Source organism: Schistocerca piceifrons, chromosome 2, assembly GCF_021461385.2.
Source record: "Schistocerca piceifrons isolate TAMUIC-IGC-003096 chromosome 2, iqSchPice1.1, whole genome shotgun sequence".
NCBI lineage: Eukaryota > Metazoa > Arthropoda > Insecta > Orthoptera > Acrididae > Schistocerca > Schistocerca piceifrons.
Window position 1 is genome coordinate 933584882 of NC_060139.1, and position 19816 is coordinate 933604697.

The following is a 19816-nucleotide window of genomic DNA, read 5'->3' on the forward strand; positions in this document are numbered from 1 at the left end:
GATGAGTTTCCTGCACTGAAACCAAGAGCTTTTCGTATACTATCACTATTTTCAACATCCTACCTCTGTAAAACTGGATTTTCTATGTCGGCTGATTTGAAGACAAAATACAGACTCAGCTAAACATAGAAATAGACACTCTGAATTCATTTTCTAATATTAAACCCGCCTTCGACAAACTTTGCCCTGTCACCCAGGCCCAAGGGCGTCACTAATAATTAAAAAACTATTTTAATTTCGTACTGAAAAGTTAACTATTTACTGCATTGTACAGTACTGATGTACTCTTCTTTATGTGTGCATTATATCACTGTACATGTAAATTTTAATTTTTTACTGCGTAGGAATGTATTTTCTTTTCTTTTAGTTAAATAATAAGGTTTGATTTCATATTTTTCGTCTTTTCAATAAGCTTGGGACCCCATTTAGTTAGTGTTATCAAGCCCCCGTAAGGGGGTGCATACCGCTGCATGTCACAAAACGCGCGAAGCATGATACAGCATTGTTGGTCCGCAGCAACTGGGCCCCACGAAGAACTGACCATGTTATCTATTTTACATGGCTGTGACACCATCCCCCAAATTTTTCGAAAAGCTTGTATCATATATTTACTCAATTTCAAAGAATAGCTTAAGGAACTTTACAGAAATTCGTCCACTATTCTGAGAGAAAGCTAATTCTTATCACAGAATATCGGCTGAAAAGAAGCCAACGCAACATCAAACAAAAATCCGCGAAATTTCGTTGCCTCTAAGAGTGTTTGTGGACTTCAGGCCATAAAAACAGAAGTGTGTTCAATAACACCGGAACAGATGGGAATTCTACGCATGATACTGAAAAACATTTGAAACTGTTTAGGCCGCCATATCGGAAAACAAGACAGAACTGTTTTAAGGCCTGCAGAGAAGCTATTACTGAATCAACAGTCCTGTTACCAGTCACATACACTTTTGAGTCTGACTAAAGAACCTTCGAACAGAACTAAGATATTACACGGAAGGGTACATAAAAAAACTAGTATCGATGTTTTCTGCTGGGCATTTCTACGACACAAGGATTAATTCACCATGGTAAACATCATAGTACACATCCACTTTGCTTGTTCTCTATTTTCATTTGCGTTTTGAGAACATTTCAAAACATTCGAGAATATCGTAAAAATGAATATTCAAGAAGATCGAAAAAATGTTTGTATTTCACGTTCAAAAATCCAATGCTCAGAAAGAAGTCCACTTAAGGATTCAACAACACACGTTAAGAAATTCATTTTCACTTTAATTTACGTTGCGTGCACTACTTTTCAATTTGCTTCTGCACCTGTATTTGCGTTCGCTTGTTTCAAATTGAAATGTTAACCGTCTCTTCCTCTTATAAAAATTAACGGATACTTAGGAGCAACGTAAGAACGATGTTCATGCACTTGCGGTCGTTTTGAATATCACAAACTTCGTTCATTTCTTAATCTAGTTTCTTCAGCAGTTTCTCTATATCTGCTTGCTGAGTGTCTCACTCAAGCCTGTTATCTAATTTCATCTCGTTGCCCAGTGTTATGATTTCTCTCAATCGACACATGCTCTTTCGTTGTGAAGATAGACGTGCTTCTCACTCCTCGTCTGTTCCATTTCTTCGGTTTCTTTCTGTTTTCTTCTTTCCAATTCACCACTGGCAAGATCTTTTCCTCTTTTACGTTCCGGCATCCTATTGAATGTTAATATTACTTAACCCACTAAAATTCTACTTAATGCACTGTTCACTATCTTTAGCAATTTACTTTCATTTACGTTTAATTTACTATCACTTTCACTTTTCCTTGATCCATTCTAATCGATTTCCAACAGTATACCGACTTGTGCATCTCGCCTTCATCTATAAATACCCTTCTGAGATGGAACGTATCCCTACAGCAGGACAGACGAACATTCTCCGAAATTCTGTGACAGTCCGCGAACATTTAACCATCTCAGACATTCTAGAAGGTACGTTCTGGACCGTCTTTGCCACTTCGGCACTAATTTCCAACTGCTATAACGACTTCCATAAGATGGCCACATTTGCTACGCCCTCTCTTGACACGCAATCCCCTTCGATCCAAACTGAAATCTTCTTCTCGAATCGGGGATGGGGGGCGAGCATACCATATAACCCATCCCCCCGTCCCCAATTGGACTTCAGCGTAATAGCGGCAATCGCAAACAACTATTACATCATATTTTATGTCTGTAACAGGTATGCTATTTTAGAAGAAGTATACACAAATCTGCATACAGCAATCACAGGTTTAGCACTTAATATTAACAAATGTCTCGCTTTCATTCCATATTGAGTTAGCAATACGGCGATCAGCTTAAAACTTCAGCGGCATTATATCTCCAAAGAGTGTCATCTGCAATTAAGAATGATTTTATTTTAACATTTTCCATGAGATTAAAATTGCACTGAGAAGTAATTTACCGGCACACGGTTATTCCAGTTTTAAAGTGACTGAAAGAAGTGATAATTTGCAAAATACTCTAGAATGGCAATCCATAATGTACACACTTGGATTCTTGCCGAAAGTAAAGTTGTGGGCTCTACACAACGGTACAGACATGATTTCTATATGTTTTACTGAAATTACAGAAAAATCTTTTCTGAAAATTCCCTGAACCTTACAAAAACAGTATTTTGTAAATTCTCTTGTACGGCGTCTTAAAATCATACAACTGATACATCTGTTTTTAGAGAAATATGCATATGTGTAATTTATCTGTTACAGGAAATGGAGATATACACATTCATAAGCTCATCACCTTCTTCATGAATAAACTACGATAGCCAATTCAGCGTTTCAACAGATTTTGATACATTTTTCATCTGTGCTTCAAAACAGTAATCCCACTAATGTAGAATCGTTTCAAAAATGCATTATATGAAGTACAATACTAAAGAATTTTAAAAAATGTAAAATTAATGAATGTCAACATTCTGTCACTAACCTCATTATTGTTACACTGACGTACTACTTAAGTATGCAGCACTACCTCCCATCAATACATACATAGTACGGCAATGTAAAAATAATGAGTATACATTCAATGAGCATAAGTTAAACAAAAATAAACAAGTGATGACAGGTAGTGCTGTATACATAAATAGTGTGTCGGTGTGACAATAATGAAGTTTTTAACAGATTGTAAACATTTTAAACCCATTAATTTCCTATTTTATTGAAGTTTTTAATATTGTACTGCATATAATGTATTTTTGAAAGTAGTCAATGTTAGTGGGATTACAGTTTTAAAGCAGAGATGGAAATGTCTTAAAATCTGTTGAAAGGCTGAACTGGCTAGCTCAGTTTATTCATCAGGAAGGTGAGTAGCTTTTGGGTCTGTATATCTCCATCTCCTGTAATAGATCGAGAGGTTAACTTTATTACCAACAAGTAATTTATATAGGTTGTCTTCGATGTTTCTACGCAGTATGCATTTGGAACCGTGCACACTATATAAATGTGGATCTTGTTATTCGTATATCAGCTGTATGTTCTTTAAGCTGTGTTTCAAATCACCTGTTTTGCCTATATTTCAGGAGGGAATGATTTGGCAACTGGGAAGACCAGTTTTATGTTAAGGTGAATCGAAATTTGTTGGAAAGTTTGTGGGAAAGTATAAGGTATCTGTAAAAGAACTTGCATACAAGATGCCAGTGTGGCCAATTCCAGAATATTGTTGCTGTTTTTGGGGCCCTTGACGAGTAGACATTACAATAGAAATGGAATGAAATCAAATAATTAAATTTAGAGAACTTATATTCGAAGAAGACTGTGTAACCATTTTGATGCTGCAATTGTGTACCTCGCGCAGGAATTTGGGAACTTAAGAGAAGAGATTAGGGCTCGTACAGAGGTACGTGGACAGTCCTTTTTCCTTCGCCTACAGGAATGGAATAGAAAGAAAATAGCCAATATTGGTAGAAGTACCCTCCGCCACGGGCTGTAAAGTGCCTTGCGGTGTATATATATGCAGATGTACTTTATATATCTGATATTTTACAAGGACAGGGGGGGGGAGATGATTATCGTTTCATAAGTTATCAACTGATAGCTGCTGGAATTTGTTTTTAGTGTGTACATTTATTTTTATGTTTTTGGTTGAAACAAATACTGTACTTCACAGGGCAAGCGTCCTAATACTATTACAGCAACACACTGCTTTCCATTGTCTTTGGTGCAGAGAGGTGGAGTGTACGCAATAGGCGTTTGGCGGTGTGAACTTTGTTCCAGTCGTGTGAAAGCTGATCAATCATGGGAGGTATGCATAAATTCTTTCTAGTTGGTGGTTCCTTTTTAGCAGGAATCCATTTGAATTTCCATACTCCCATAGTGTCATTGTTACTTACTGTCAAAATAGTACAACAGACAGAGCGTTTAAACAATTCAAATAATCAAATCCCTGTAAATCGTGTTTAGGCCAAATTCTCATCACAAAGAAAATGCAAAAGTAGCAGTGTTCTTAGCTGCAGATGAACTGTACAAAAATGACGCTAGTCCTGATCATGACAGACAGCCACGGACGGAACAAATAATTATTAGCTATGCTCAAATCTGTATATACAGTAACATAACATGTAGTACCCACAAATCGTTTGAACGCGCTAAACATTTGTTAGCAAAAATTAAGAAAAAGCCGTATTTTTCTCAAGGCAGTGGCTACAGGATATTTCGTTTATATTCAGTCAGCTCTTGAGAAGACTTCACCCTGGTGTACGTCCTGGCCAATGGCTCTGTAATATAGAGTCTGTATGTTGAAAAATAGAAAGTTGAGCACGTCTCTCACAACAGAAGGGAAGTAGGCTTCGATTCCTTTGTGTGCCGTCACTGGTGGCAGTTATATCACACAAATGGTCGCAGGGGCATAAAGAGGAACAATCCCAAAGCTTCATATGTGGATATCACAAATGAACTTCGGGTCGCTGATATGGTATTGAAACAGTCAAACTCATTTGTAAATAACATGAGACAAAAATGTAAGCAAGACTGGTGCGATTGAGGAACAGTTTGTGTATGCCATAACGGACGATTTTTATGGTCACTACGATCAAGGATTTATCGACATAACATACACGTCACGAACATGTCGACTAATCTAAAAATGTTAATTATCTAAGACGGAGATGATCGGGCGAACAACTTAAAATCTTTGGGAGCACGTAATTTGCAACTGCCGTATCTCAATGGCTATGATGACAACTTTTTTTTCTGCCAAATGAGTAAGAGCTTTTATCCGTAACAGTTCAGATGTTATTTACGCGAACTAAAAGTGAAAACTTAAATGCTATGTTAATCACTAATGGTGCTATCTATTTGAACCGATCGCGTTTGGTGAGCTACAAATATCCCACTGCGTGTTGCATAACGTTCACGTAGGGATCCCAAAGATAAGATTAGATTAAAGAGAGTGTATCGACGCATCTACGCATTCCCCCGTGAGCAAACTGGATAAAACAATATCATACAAAAATTTCTATCACACTCATCACGATCTGATAATGCAGTTCCGAACGGGGTCAGTTTAATATTTCTTTCGTTACCTTAATAGACAGATACCTAGTTTATCTCTGAATGCTTCACGACATTGTGGTTTAACCACAACCGCAAATCCCGAGAGAAAAAACACCTCACCACAAGAGAGTTATCAGAATGGGGCGGATATCGTTGATGCGATGTACGTAAACAGAGAAACAAATGATTACAATTTCAGGAAAATTGGATGATTTATTTGGGAGAACGAGCTTCACAAACAAACTTGGATGATTTATTTGAGAGAACGAGCTTCACAAATTGAGCAAGTCGGTAACGTGTTGGTCCACCTCTGGTCCTTACGCAAACAGTTATTCGGCTTGGCAATGATTGACAGAGTTGTTGGTTGTTCTCCTGAAGGGATATCGTGCCAAAATCTGTCCACTTGGCGCATTAGATCGTCAAAATTCCGAGATGGTTGGAGGGCCCTGCCCATAATGCTCCAAATGTTTTCATTTGGGGAGCTCCAAATGTTTTCATTTGGGGAGATCTCCGGGGACCTTGCTGGCCAAGGTAGGGTTTGGCAAGCACAGAGGGAAGCAGTAGAAACTGTTGCTGTGTGCAGGCGGGCATTACCTGGATGGCATGCCATAAAGGGCAACAAACTGGGGTGTAGAATATCGTCGACGCATCACTGTGCTGTAAGGGAGCCACAGATGACAACCAACGAGATTCTGTTACGAAAAGAAATGCACGCGAGACCAGCTCTCCTGGTATGGTATCCCAGCGCTGTTCGGAGTGTGCCCAGACACGTTTTTGCTGGACATCAGGGATCATTTCGAAGAGGGACTCTTGACTAAAGACAGTTCTACTCTCGTCAAAGAGATTCCAGAGCGAAGATGTATCTGGAGACCCCCCGGACAGCGATGAGATACCAACCTGTCGCTCGATACAGGATCCGAAAACCAGGAGTGGTGGTCTGAGCTGCCATTTACTTTCATAGCAGGACCCCTTTGATGGTCATCCGCAACACTCTTACAACAGAGCGGTACGTCGACGATATTCTTCACCTGTTTTGTTGTCCTTCATGGCAAGGCATCGTGGGCTTACATTTCAGCAAGGTAATGCCGGCCTGCAACAGCGAGAGTTTCTGCTATTTGTCTTTGTGCTTTCCAAACCCTATCTTGGCCAGCAAGGTTGCCGGATCTCTCTCGCTAATTAAGGGCGTATGCACCATTATGGGCAGGGCTCTCCAACCAGCTCGCGATTTTACGCTCTAACGCGCCAGGTGGACCCGGCACGATATCCCTCAGGGAGACATACAACAACTCTCTCAATTAAATGTCAAGCCGAATAACTGCTTACATAAGGGCTAGGTGTACCAAAGCGTTATTGATCAGCTCAATTTGTGTAGTTCTCTCTCTTGAATAAATCATCCAATTTTTCTGAAAATGTAATCATTTGATTTTTCTGTACAAGTACATTACATCTTCCGATTTCCGTTCCATTCCGATAATTCCTTCGCAATGCGTCTTTTTTTTTCTTAGATGTATTAACGATTCCACGAACACAATTAGCTGTATGATTCTCCACAGTTGAGCTGTTATTTGTAATAAAACGGTACTGAGGAAAAACACTGTTGCATCACTTTTGCAGAGAAATCTAAAGCACTGCGAGGATAATTTCATCAGTAAAAAGGCAAGAAATACATGTGCAAAAAACATTTTATTTCAACACGGTCTCCCACAACTAACTACTTGACCATCGAGACCGCATTTTGTTTCAACATGAAAGAGAAGTGAGTCGGATCTAATCCTGTAACTGTGAACACTTTTCTGCAGTTTTGTCATATGATGCCATGGTTGGAGACCGTGGCTGTTATTTGAAGACAAATGTTGAAGGCGTTGAGACAGCAACCGGCCACGAATTTATTTTCAGTTCCTTTATTCAAAAGGTGCCGTTACCGGTTTCGAATCATTATGATTCATCTTAAAGATGAATCATAATGCTTTCACTACAGCATGTGGTGCGTTTTTTACAGATTGTCGTGAAATGTTTGCAAAAACATATGTTTGTAAGCACTTTGTATGTATCAAAACATGTGGTGCATGTTATAAATCTATTCTGTGACAAATTTAAAGCGTTCAGTGAGAAAAATTTACGTGTGCAACGATAAGAACGCAGTGGGAATGTATTCACATCTGTTGGACGAAAACTATGAAAACAAACACTCCAAACCGATACGACAATTAATCTGTAAAAAAAACCCAGCACATGTAACGAAAGCATAAAACCGTCTGAAGATGAATCGTAATGATTCGAAATCGGTAACGGCACCTTTTGAATAAAGGAACTGAAAATAAATCTGTGGCTGGTTGCTGTCTCAATACCATAAACTCTTTTCTTGTTTGGTGCAAATTTTCTTCATGAATCCGAAAGCTGGTTTGAGCTTCACAGTTATTTTTCCAGACATGGCCCTATTTATGGTGGTATGCCCTTGCCTTACTTCATTTTTTGACCCGACTCATCCAGCCAGTTACAGGCAAGCTCAAGTTTAATACGGACCCCAATCCACGTTTGGCATTTTCCACAATAAGTAAACATTACCGTATGTGGAAGAAGCGGTAAGTGACTGATCTAACAAACTTTTGTTATGATGTCGTCTAGATCTTGTACTTCAGCCAGGAATTTACTTTGTGCATCTACTGGGTTACACGCCTTTCACTCCGATCTCTTTGTTGAGCCATTAGTTCGCTTTCTTGTCTCTTCTTAATAACTCTCGCCACTAAGCGCTCTACTGCTCGCTGGGCAAGCCTATGATTTTAATAGTTGTTGTATTTAAAATTAATGTGTCATTGCCATATTTCTAAAGATATCGTTAGTTAAGTCTTTGGATGTTCCTCGGACGATACTTGCGACGCTCGTTGCGATTGCGAACATTAAGCTTCAAATAAGTTAATGGCTTCGTTTTGAAAACTCTCTTTAGTTAACCTAAAGCACTACAGGCCATTTTTACTCTTCTGTTCACTAATTTTCCTGTGCATCCAGTCGTACTAATTTCCTGATTTGGAAAATCGACAAGTAAATGTCGACGTCCCAAGACCATTTTCATTCAATTATATTAATTGAAACTGCAACGTTTTTAGCGAAGGATTGATGGCGAGTATCATCGGAAAAAGCCTCAAGAATAAACATAGCTTTCGCCACAGCGGGCAGATGTGAAAATGTTTTAGACTGTGGAAGTAATCGAAAGTGAGGAATCAAAAAGTATTATTAGAAATAAGCAGACGAACCGTTCAGTAGTTGCTTCGTGTTTTAACAAAATACTTGAAAACATGTAGTTTCATTTGTTTGAACGTTCACTAAGTATTCGTTATGTTTCGTTATTTTACAAATGGCATAATTATTTTTTTTAATTCAACAGTATTTTTCATTTGCTAAACTTGATTGGCAAACACCGTGATGATATCGGACGTCGTTCAGCGGTAATCCCTTGGGAACCACTACGTTGGAATTAGAAGATTTAAGAGCGCTTGGCACTGTCCCTCATCCAGGCTGCTCGCGATGTTTCAACAGGACAATGCGCGGCCGGCCACATGCAACAATGAACGTGCGCGTTCGCCAGAGTTGTTCATTGAATCTGTCTGGAATCTCGCTGGTCGGCAAACTATTCTGCAATCACCTACAACAACCGCTGCTGATGGTTTCTGGACTCATATTCGTACAGCGTAGAGATTCTCCGGAAACATATCCTGACCCTGTGATTCCATATCATTGCCTTTAGACACTCAGACTGCAGCATATGGAGGCGTAACTCCAATTCATAGAGACCAGGTGCAGTTTTGTAGCCCGAATACCAAGTTTGATAACTGGAGAAAATTTCACAAGCCAAGCATTTTAATGGATGACCGGTTTCGACAAAGCCATGCTGTCATTGATTGGATGACCCGTTTCGACAGAGCTATGCTGTCATTGTCCGACCTTACGCTTCTGAATTTTTACAACATATTATCCATCAGCTGTAAAAATTCAAAAGCGTAAGGTCCGCTTATGACAGCATAACTCTTTTGAAATCGGTCATCCAGAAACATGCATTCTTTAGTGGTCTTGTCTTTGAAGTTTTCTTTAGTGGTCTTGTCTCTGAAGTTTTCTTTAGTTACCATACATAGCAGATCGCTCCCGGACTGTCCTCATCACGAATACACACACATCAAAAAAAATTTTGCATCACCTCGGTTCCGAGAGTTCCGGAACCTGTACAGAAAATTGGAATAGAGATCAACATAAACATCATTTCCGCCCTTTTTACTGCTCACCAAAACCACACATTGCATGTTGCACCACCATACAGCGAGACCTTCAGAGGTAGTGGTCCAGACTGCTGTACACACCGGTACCTCTATACATAGTAGCACGTCCTCTTGCATTGATGCATGTCTGTATTCGTCGTGGAATACTATCCCCAAGTTCATCAAGGCACTGTTGGTCCAGATTGTCCCACTCCTCAACGGCGATTCGGCGTAGATCCCTCAGAGTGGTTGGTGGGTCACGACGTCCATAAACTGCCCTTTTCAACCAATCCCAGGCAAGTTCGATAGAGTTCATGCCTGGAGAACATACTGGCCACTCTAGTCGAGCGATGTCGTAATCCTGAAGGACGTCAGTCACAAGATGTGCACGATGGGGGCGCGAATTGTCGTCCATGAAGACGAATGCCTCGCCAACATGCTGGCGATATGGTTACACTATCGGTCGGAGGATGGCATTCACGTATCGTACAGCCGTTACTGCGCCTTCTATGGCCACCAGCGGCATACGTCGGCCGCACATAATGCCAGCACATAATGCCACCCCAAAACAGCAGCCAACCTCCACCTTGCTGCACTCGGTGGACATTGTGTCTAAGGCGTTCAGCCTGACCGGTTTGCCTCTACGTCTCCGACTATTGCCTGGTTGAAGGTATATGCGACACTCATCACTGAAGAGAACATGATGCCAATCCTGAGCGGCCCATTCGGCATGTTGTTCGGCCCTTCTGTACCGCGCTGCATGGTGTCGCGGTTGCGAAGATGGATCTCGCCATGGACGTCAGGAGTGTAGTTGCGCATCATGCAGCCTATTGCGCACAGTTTGAGTCGTAATACGACGTCCTGTGGCTGCACAAAAAGCTTTACTCAACATGGTGGCGTTGCTGTCAGGGTTCCTCCGAGCCATGATCCGTAGGTAGCGGTCTACCACTGCAGTAGTAGCCCTTGGGCGGCCTGAGCGAGGCATGTCATCGACAGTTCCTGTCTCTCTGTATCTCCTCCATGTCCGAACAACATCGCTTTGGTTCACTCCGAGACGCTGGAAACTTCCCTTGTTGAGAACCCTTCCTGGCACAAAGTAACAATGCGCACGCGATAGAACCGCGGTATTGACCGTCTATGGATGGTTGAACAACAGACAACACGAGCCGTGTACCTCTTTCCTGGTGGAATGACTGGAACTGATCGGCTGTCGGACGCCCTCCGTCTAACACGCGGTGCTCATGAATGGTTATTTACATATTTGGGCGGGTTTAGTGACGTCTCTGAACAGTCAAAGGGACTGTGCCTGTGATACAATATATACAGTCAACGTCTATCTTCAGGACTCCTGGGAACCAGGGTGATGCAAAACTTTTTTTGATGTGTGTATATCTAATAATACGTGGAGGTCCCAGTAACATGTATCCTCCGTAGAACTGCAACTTTCTCAAACGTTAGTGTACCTTAACTTCCAGATTTGAAAACACAGAAAAGTAGCGGAACTAATTTTTCGATTTTATGCAAACTGAATAGCACAGTGAGGCAATTTTCAAATAAGCGTTAGTATAAAATTGTCGAGGATCATAATAAATGGCTAAATTGTTATTAACAACACATATGTGGACGACACCGTCACCATAGCTGACAAGCTATCTGCTCTGGAAACCGCGACAAACCGCGTAGTTCACTCCAACTGGTAATCTTTCCAAGACCTAAATCACGATATCCGCTGAAATGAAAATCCAAACAAAACTCTCAATAAAGAATAATACAGCTGAACAAGTGTACTCCCTCAAATACTTAGGCACTGCCTTGGATGAATAATGCCACTCCAAGCGACAGAAAAATTCAGAATAGATCAGACCTGAAAACAATTCATCAACGTGAGAAAATTCTTCAATAGAGTCAGACTTCCGACTGACGCTGAAAACCAGAATGATATGGTGCTACATTTTGTCTGCTCTCCATTATGCGAGTAAACGTTGGGCCCAACTGAGGCCTTACAAAAATCAGAAAGAACAGCTACACATTATAAAAGACGGAAAGACATGACTTGGTACATATTATGAGGGGGAAGGGGGGGGGGGTGTGGCGGCAAGAGATGTAAGTTGTTACAACTTAATTATCTGAGCATGGCAGAAGGTCGTTGGTTGATGGAGTAACTAGATGCTGGAAGACGTTCGATGATTACACGTTTCTACGTCAGAAGAAGCATTCAATGCTGCACCGCCGAGAAACTACGTGGATCACCTACGTTCACTAGGAGATAGCGTCTAAAGAAAACGAAGAGGAGCAGTACACTTATTTTCGAGCCTTTGAAAATATTATCCTACAATAATATGAAAGCCATATCATAATGAAAAACGCACTTTGATAAACAATGGCTGAACGTACAAAAATTAAATAATTATACAGCAATTAAGGTTATCAGTCTCGACGTCGTACATCTCCAATTAAAAAAATAAGGTACCCATTTTATGTTGAATAACTAACAGTTAGGATTGTCATTGCGGTATTAATACAGTGACCATACTTTCTAGACCCATTAAAAAATTTCGATACTGCAGGATCTCAAATGTAAAATTTGATACAAAAGTACTTTAATTTATATTTTATTGACACCTCGTAAGATGGCGTGTGAGCAGACATCAGTATTGTGAATTTTCTTCAGCGTCTTTGTATTCTTCAACACGATACGAAAAAAATTCAACACAAGTTTCATAAACAATTTCACCAATTTAACTGAAACTAATAACAAAACATATCAATACGGATGAAATAAATATGTAATTCTGGTTAAAGATTTACATAATTACGAAATCCGGCACAAATAACTGTCCCGAATTACCTTTGAAAAAATCCGGAACGGAGCTACAAAAATCTTGACTGTCCCAGAAAAAAGCGGGGACAGATGGTCACATTATTAATGCTAACTCACAAAATTTTCATAAATAGGCTAGTGACAAAAGTGTCTTCTTAACAGTCGTAATGATTTGTAATTAATTTGAAACTATAATAAAAAATAAAGAACAGATGAGCTCGCACGCACGCACACAATTACGATCTATTCCAGCATTTCAGTTTTACAAGATATATATACTCTTTCTTCAACAGATACCCAAACCAAAAAGTATTGTCAGTCTATCTCCGATTACGAAGTACTTTTACGTTCATGATGTAGACACTGAATTATGTTGGCAATCCTAGATAACAAATGAGCAGCGCAGAGCAACGAAATAATCCTTTGTGCTTTCAGCCATGTGGAAGTGAATATCAGAGAAATCTGTGAGACAGATTTTCGTAAATGTTCATATATACAATTTGGGGCTACAGCACAGACAAAGCTTGTTCCCTATAATGTAATCAGATGTCAGGAACTTTCAATACGTAATGCAACATACTTTTTTCTGAAAGCAAATTCAGAATTCCAATATACCATATTGTTCCCCCTCTTTTGGCTGCGAAACACTAGTTTTCAACATTAGTTAAGTTCAATGAGACAGCCTTCGCCACCTTTCTGTGAGCTCCTGTATTCCCGTATGGTACCACTCTACAGGTCGACGTCAAGGTCAACGACGTGCTGCATCAATAACCTCTCTACTATCCACGTACTGCTTCCCGTGGAGTGTATCCTTCACAGGGCCAAACTGATGGAAGTCGGAAGATGCAAGATCCAGGATGTAGGGTAGATGAGAAAGACTAGGCCAATGCGGTTTTGCGAGCTCCCCTCGGGTGCGCAGTCTTATGAGAGACCCTGCGTTATCAAGGAAAAGGGGAAGTTGGTTTGCATTTTTGTGGCGACGAACATGCAGAAATCGTTTCTTCAATTTCCTGAGGGTAGCACAATACACTTCCGAGTTGCATCATGAGGGAGGGTTCGAACAGAATAACCGCTTCAGAGTCCCAAAAGACCGTCGCCATGACTGAGGGTGCAGTTTTGAACTGTTTCTTCGGGGAGGTGGCATGGCGCTACTCCATGGACTGCCGTTTTGTTTCCAGTTCGAAGTGATGAACCGATGCCTCATCGACTGTGACGATGTTCGACAAAAAATTGTGGCGAACAGCCTCGCAACACGCAAGTAATTCTGCACAGATGGTCCTTCGTTGCTCTTTATTGTCTGCCGATAGGCGGCGAGGAATCCAATAGGCACATACCTTTGAGTACACCAACTGGTGGATGACTGCGTCAGCACTACCAACAGAGAAGTCCAGCTATGCAGCGAGGTGTTTGACTGTGATCCGTTGATCACATCGAATGAGAGTGTTCGCACGTTCCAACATTGAAGGAGTCACTGGTAGTGTGCGGACTGCCGGCACGCGGAGACGGAATAGGTTTGGTGACCTTGCTGCGATGATGGCAGCCGCCTCGCACAACTACTCACTGTGCTTTTGTATACTGCCACGCCTCCGTAGATATTCTGCAAGCGCCTGTGAATATCTGTGATGCTCTAATTTTCCGACAAAAGAAACTCAATGACAGCTCTCTGCCTGGAACGTACCTCCGTTACAGACGCCTCTTTGAAGGTTATGTTTAGTGCCGGAACTTCATGGAATTACAGGGGCTGAAGTGGAAATGTTCCACAACAAATTCCGCAGTTTTTCAGCCGCAACTGGCTGAGAAAAAATGTATTGCTTTACTTACTGAACGTCTCACGTACAATCTTAAAATCGACGACATCGTGCTGTAACCCCTTATGGTTCTGAGCGCCTCATTTTTATTCTTTTTCCAGCAGTAAGAAATGTGGGAGGAACGGGTCTAATTTTCCAGTGGTTTCGCAACTTCCTCTGAACGTTCGTCCTGTTAAGAAAAGCAGCATCCTGCTCACTACGACACCACACCGTTATCGCAGCTTCGGCAAGTCGGCGGTATATTCCACTACATAACGCGCCGAGCTCCGAGAGCTGCAGCACGTGACCTCAGTACCGTGTGCAGAGTTGCACCCACCAATTCGTTGAACGTTGGCCTTATGAGAACAGCCGTCCCCTCTCCTCCTGTCTCCCCGGCCCCTAATGCAGAGATCCGAACAGGATAGTTCGCTGCTGAAACACTGGGACGCCGCGAAGAGGAACGAGCGACATCGAGGAGGGGTAGGACACTGGACTCGCATTCTGGCGGACGGCATTCAAACCTCCGTCCGGGCATCCAGATATAGATAAGACATTTATTTTTTTCTGCTACCACTCACTTTTATTTGTTTTGTGTTTAAGATATTGCAAAGTGTTTCTAGTGTGTTCTGCTCATCTTCTGGCGTACATACAAGAAACTTATTTAACAAATAAAATGTCTTACGCTACATTAATACAGGACGTTTAGTTTATTGCTCACTGCTGGTGTGGCTACTGGGTATTTCAAGGGAGAGCGGGCAGTGGTTCGTCAGAAATTGATATCCAGTGATATTTGGACATAATTTTCTGGCCAACAGCTGCTCCCCCCTCTGGCCCCGTTTCTATAAATACCCAACAGCCATACCAGCAGCGAACAATAAACAAAAAGCCGTATGCTAATTCAGCTTGAGACAGTTTATTTTTAAGTAACAATTTTCTACATGTATAAACGTCTGAAGACAAGGAGAACATGCTCGAAACGTACTGTAATATGATAAACACAAAACAAATAAAAGTGACTGGTGGCAGCAAATACAAATAAGTAATTATTCCACACGGTCACGGTTCCCAAACGTAGCCTCTATAACCAACAATAATTACGTAAGACATGCCACATTCGCATGGAACGTGGTAAACACCCCGCTTTAGGAGAACTAGAGCGTCATCAACATTATAAAGAAGACTTCTGAAAAAATATTTTGGCATTTCTTACGTGTGGCGGACTATTAAAGCAGTCGAGGAGAAATGCAAGGAACATCAGCGACACAACCACGCAACTCAGTTGTGGCCCAGCACTGCCTCTTTTGCGATCATGAGACTCGTATCATGGCGCAAATGGCAAGTTTTAGGACAGCATAATTAAGGAGTCTATCAAAATAAATATTTCTGAAACCCAATAATGAGGGAGGTATGTTTCAATTTAATCAAGACTTGAGGGTCTTGCACTCATTTTATTAAGATTTAGCTGACTTATGTCCACTGGTAGCTGGGAGAATGTGATGTGCGTTTCACGGAATATCAGTGCGGGCTCTGAATAATGAATCAAACAGCGTAGTGAGCGTCGGGACTCGGGCTCACACTCTATACGCTGGTAACCCAAAACATTATGACCACTGTCCACCGTGACGTTGGATGCCGCCGCCTGGTACGCCGCGGGCACGTGACGCAGTAAAAGAAGTACGTAAGTGGAGCAGACGCGGGTGGGGGATCACTGTAGCGAAGATATGGGCTGCAAACGGCAAAATCCATTGACATAAGAGACTCTGACAAAGGGCTGATTACTGTTACGCAGAGCCTGTGAACAAGTATCTCGAAAAGGGTGAAGCTGGTCCAATGTCCACGTGCTACTGTCTTGAGAATCTATGGAAAGAGGTAGGACAGTCAAACTACCACTAGGCGCTAAATGGTTGGGCGTCCATGCCTCTCCACTGAACGTGGGGTTCGGAGGCTTGTCTGCTCTGTTCCCCTAAATGTTCACCTGCTGACCCAACGACGTCGTAAATTACGACTGCAGTGTCACGGAACCATCAATGGAAACGTGTTGGTTCTTCGGGTGAATCACACTTTTGCTACACTAGGTCGCTGGTCGTCTCCACAAACGCCGTCATCGAGATGAATGGGGCTCGAAACGTGCAGCGCGCCACGGTCGCAGGCTGGTGGGAGTAGACTTATGCTATGGGAGACATTCTCCTTTGCTTGAATGGGACCCGTGTTAGTAATCGATGACAAGCTGACAGCTGCGAACCACCTGCGTCTCTTCATGCTTGATGTCTTCCCCGATGGCGATGTCATCTTTCAGCAGTATAATCGTCCGTGCCTCGGAGCCAGAACCGTGCTACAGTGGTTTGAGGAGCTTCATAGTGAACTCACATTAATGTCTCCACGACCAAATTCGCCTGCTGCACATCCTGTTGAACCCATCTGGGTCGCTATCGGGCCCTATCACCGCGCACGCAAATCAGCGGCCCGTTATTTACCCAAATTACAAGACCTGAGTGTAGAGAGCTAATGCCACATACCTGCACAAACTGTCGGGTTGCTGGTACGCAAAACCATTACAGTATTTCGTTCCAGAAACTGACGAACAGGCTATTAAGAAGGTGGTCATAACGTTTTGGCCCATCGGTATACAGGGAGAGTCAGGAGGAAAGGTACATGCTATGAGGGGTGATAGTATTAGTGATTCTGAACAAAAAAAATTCATACGGACCCATGCCCAATTCCGAATGATTTCCGAGACAGAACTCGTTTAATATCACTTTTGTACGTTTTTCTTGAACAGTTCGAAAACCGCACCCTCCAGCGAAAACGTCGCAGTACAAAATTAAACTATATTAAATTTCCTACAAAAAAAGGTGCTATTCATTTTTTTCTCTAGAACTAATGATTTGTGCGAAGAGAGCTAGAGAATACTGAAAAACTCGCTCGATGCGCATGAGCTGTAGCTTAACGTACTTAACGTAGTTTTTGTAGGCCAATTTGAGATAGCAAGTTGATACGAACTGTTTGATACGGGGCACTTGTGGTCTATCAAATCAGGAAACTAAAAAATCGCAGCCAGTAAATGCATGAACTTTTGGTAGACAAGACATAATGAGGACCCCTATTTCGATGGTAATTCTATGCAAATGATGCGGTGAAGCTCTCTATTGCTTTTTTGTCTTAATTGCTGAACCTGCCAACGAAATATCAGCTTCAGTAACATTATGCATATTAGGCAAAATTGTTAAAAAATCAGTAGAGGATGCTTTTACCAAACTGTTTGAAGTTGGTGGCACTTTGCTAACACAAAACATAAATTGCTACCCACTTCTCCATTGTGACATCCATAATCATATTCTCCAGTTTTTATATTATTTTCCTTTCTATGATAAGAGTAGAACTGACTCCCAATTGTTATAATACTTTCTTCATTTGTAAAATTGATATTGTATGGTCATTCTCCCAGTAATCGGCTGAGAACTGTACAAAGCCTCCTTAAAACGACAATTCCTAATACATGGTGCGGCGCGGGGACTTCATTTTAAACGCGCGGCACATAGCGGCTGTTACTCATTGTTCCGTGGGTTTCAGTGCAATCAAAACTGCGAGACTTAACTTTTTTTTTAAAGGTTAGTTTACTAGCGATCATGCAGTGAGCAAGAGAGGAGCGCGGGTTCGTTGCGGCCTACTTTTCGAATGGACGTTCGGTTATCAGAGCTCAGCGTGCATTCAGGAAACAGTTCAACGTCGCGCCTGCAGTTCGTGTTCCTGATGGGAAATCAATTGTTATGTGGGTAGACACCTTTATCGATACTGGAAGTGTACAGAAAAAGAAACCAGGACCTTCAAGAACCACCAGAACGCCCGAAAACATGGAGATGGGCAGGATGTCGATTTCGAATTCCCCCAAGCGATCTGCACGCAAACACGAAGCTGCCCTCGCAATTTCTGAACGCACAGTGGGACGAATTCGTCATGTAGAGTTGAAATTTCATCCGTACAAACTCTCAGTGGTGCACACAATTCATCCACGTGATTTTGTTCCACGAAACAATGCGTGTGAAGCCTTGATCGCTGAGCTGCCTCATGACGTCTTACAAGGGGAGGCCGCCAATTGTGAAATTCAGATTCGATTCATACTGCGCATAATAAAAGCTCATGGCCGGAAGTGTAATGTGGCAAAGCACCAAGATGCACTTCTCAGCCGTTGTCGAGAAAATCTACGGTTAAAAGAAACCGTTGCGGTGAAATACTCTCTACGATTAATAATTTTCTACAGCGTCGGGGCGCAACGGTAAGCGCTCGGGTTCGTAATCCGAAGGTCGCCAGATCGAATCTCGCGCCGTGCAACTTTTTTTTATTATTTGTTTTTTGTAATTCAAATGTATATACCATACGTACAAAAGAAAGAATTTCACCTTCTGATCGACTCTTGGGGCGGGCACACGAACCCGGCGTTACACGATGAGATGTTCCAGTTACCAACGTGCACTATAAAAGTCATTCCTCCAAAGTGCACTCTTCTCGTCCAACCGTGTGAACTGTATTTTTACCGGCAGGTAAAAAATTTGATCAAGCGCCATCAAAATTGTGCTTTTTTAATCGAGCGAAACCGTGGCATCAACTCCAGAGACGACTGCATAAAAATCCAATCCATCGTCCACCACCAATTGTCTTCTCCGATTTTTGCCGACATGATACGATACGCGTGGTATGCATCAAACCTGACGAACGACAGAACAATTTTTCAGAATGTCAATCAGGTATGTTTCCCAACAGATAATTTAAAAAACCATTGCTCTTGTAAAAACGCATCGTTTATCAGATGTGCTCGATGTCGTGCAGTTTTCTGCTTTCCATGTTTCTATGATGACTATCACTCTGGTTCGTGCGATACTCCAGCTACTTCTGTTCACTAATTCTTAATTATGTGCGAGTGTATACCGAACTTTTCAATAACTTGTATCCACTTGAATATTATTTGTGATATTGTGTTTTATTTCAAGTATTATTTTTTCACGACAAACGACTTTATACAACTTATTATATGCATAATTGTTGCAACTAATTGCCGGGAATTATATATATATATATATATGTGGTGTCACCGCCAGACACCACACTTGTTAGGTGGTAACTTAAATCGGCCGCGGTCCATGTAGTACATGTCGGACCCGCGTGTCGCCACTGTGATCGCAGACCTAGCGCCACCACCTAGGCAGGTCTCGTGATACGAGAGTGGACTCGACCCCAGTTGTACGAGAACCAAGCTACCGGCCAGTTGTAAGCGAACCTAGCTATCGCCCAGTTGTACGAAGCCTTTCTCTCTCATTAGCCGAGAGACACAATAGCCATCAGAAGTTAAGGGCTACGAACTAACAAGGAGCCAATTGTATCAGTGCCTATAGCGGACGAGTATTCCAGAGAGATGTATTCCAAGGAT

The 19816-nt window shown here is 41.8% G+C and overlaps 1 protein-coding gene across 3 annotated transcripts in view; it reads right to left on the minus strand.

Annotated features, from left to right (window-relative positions):
* Positions 1-19816, minus strand: part of LOC124772732 (zinc transporter 2-like) — a 128907-nt gene that overhangs the window by 59270 nt on the left and 49821 nt on the right. The window lies entirely within an intron of this gene.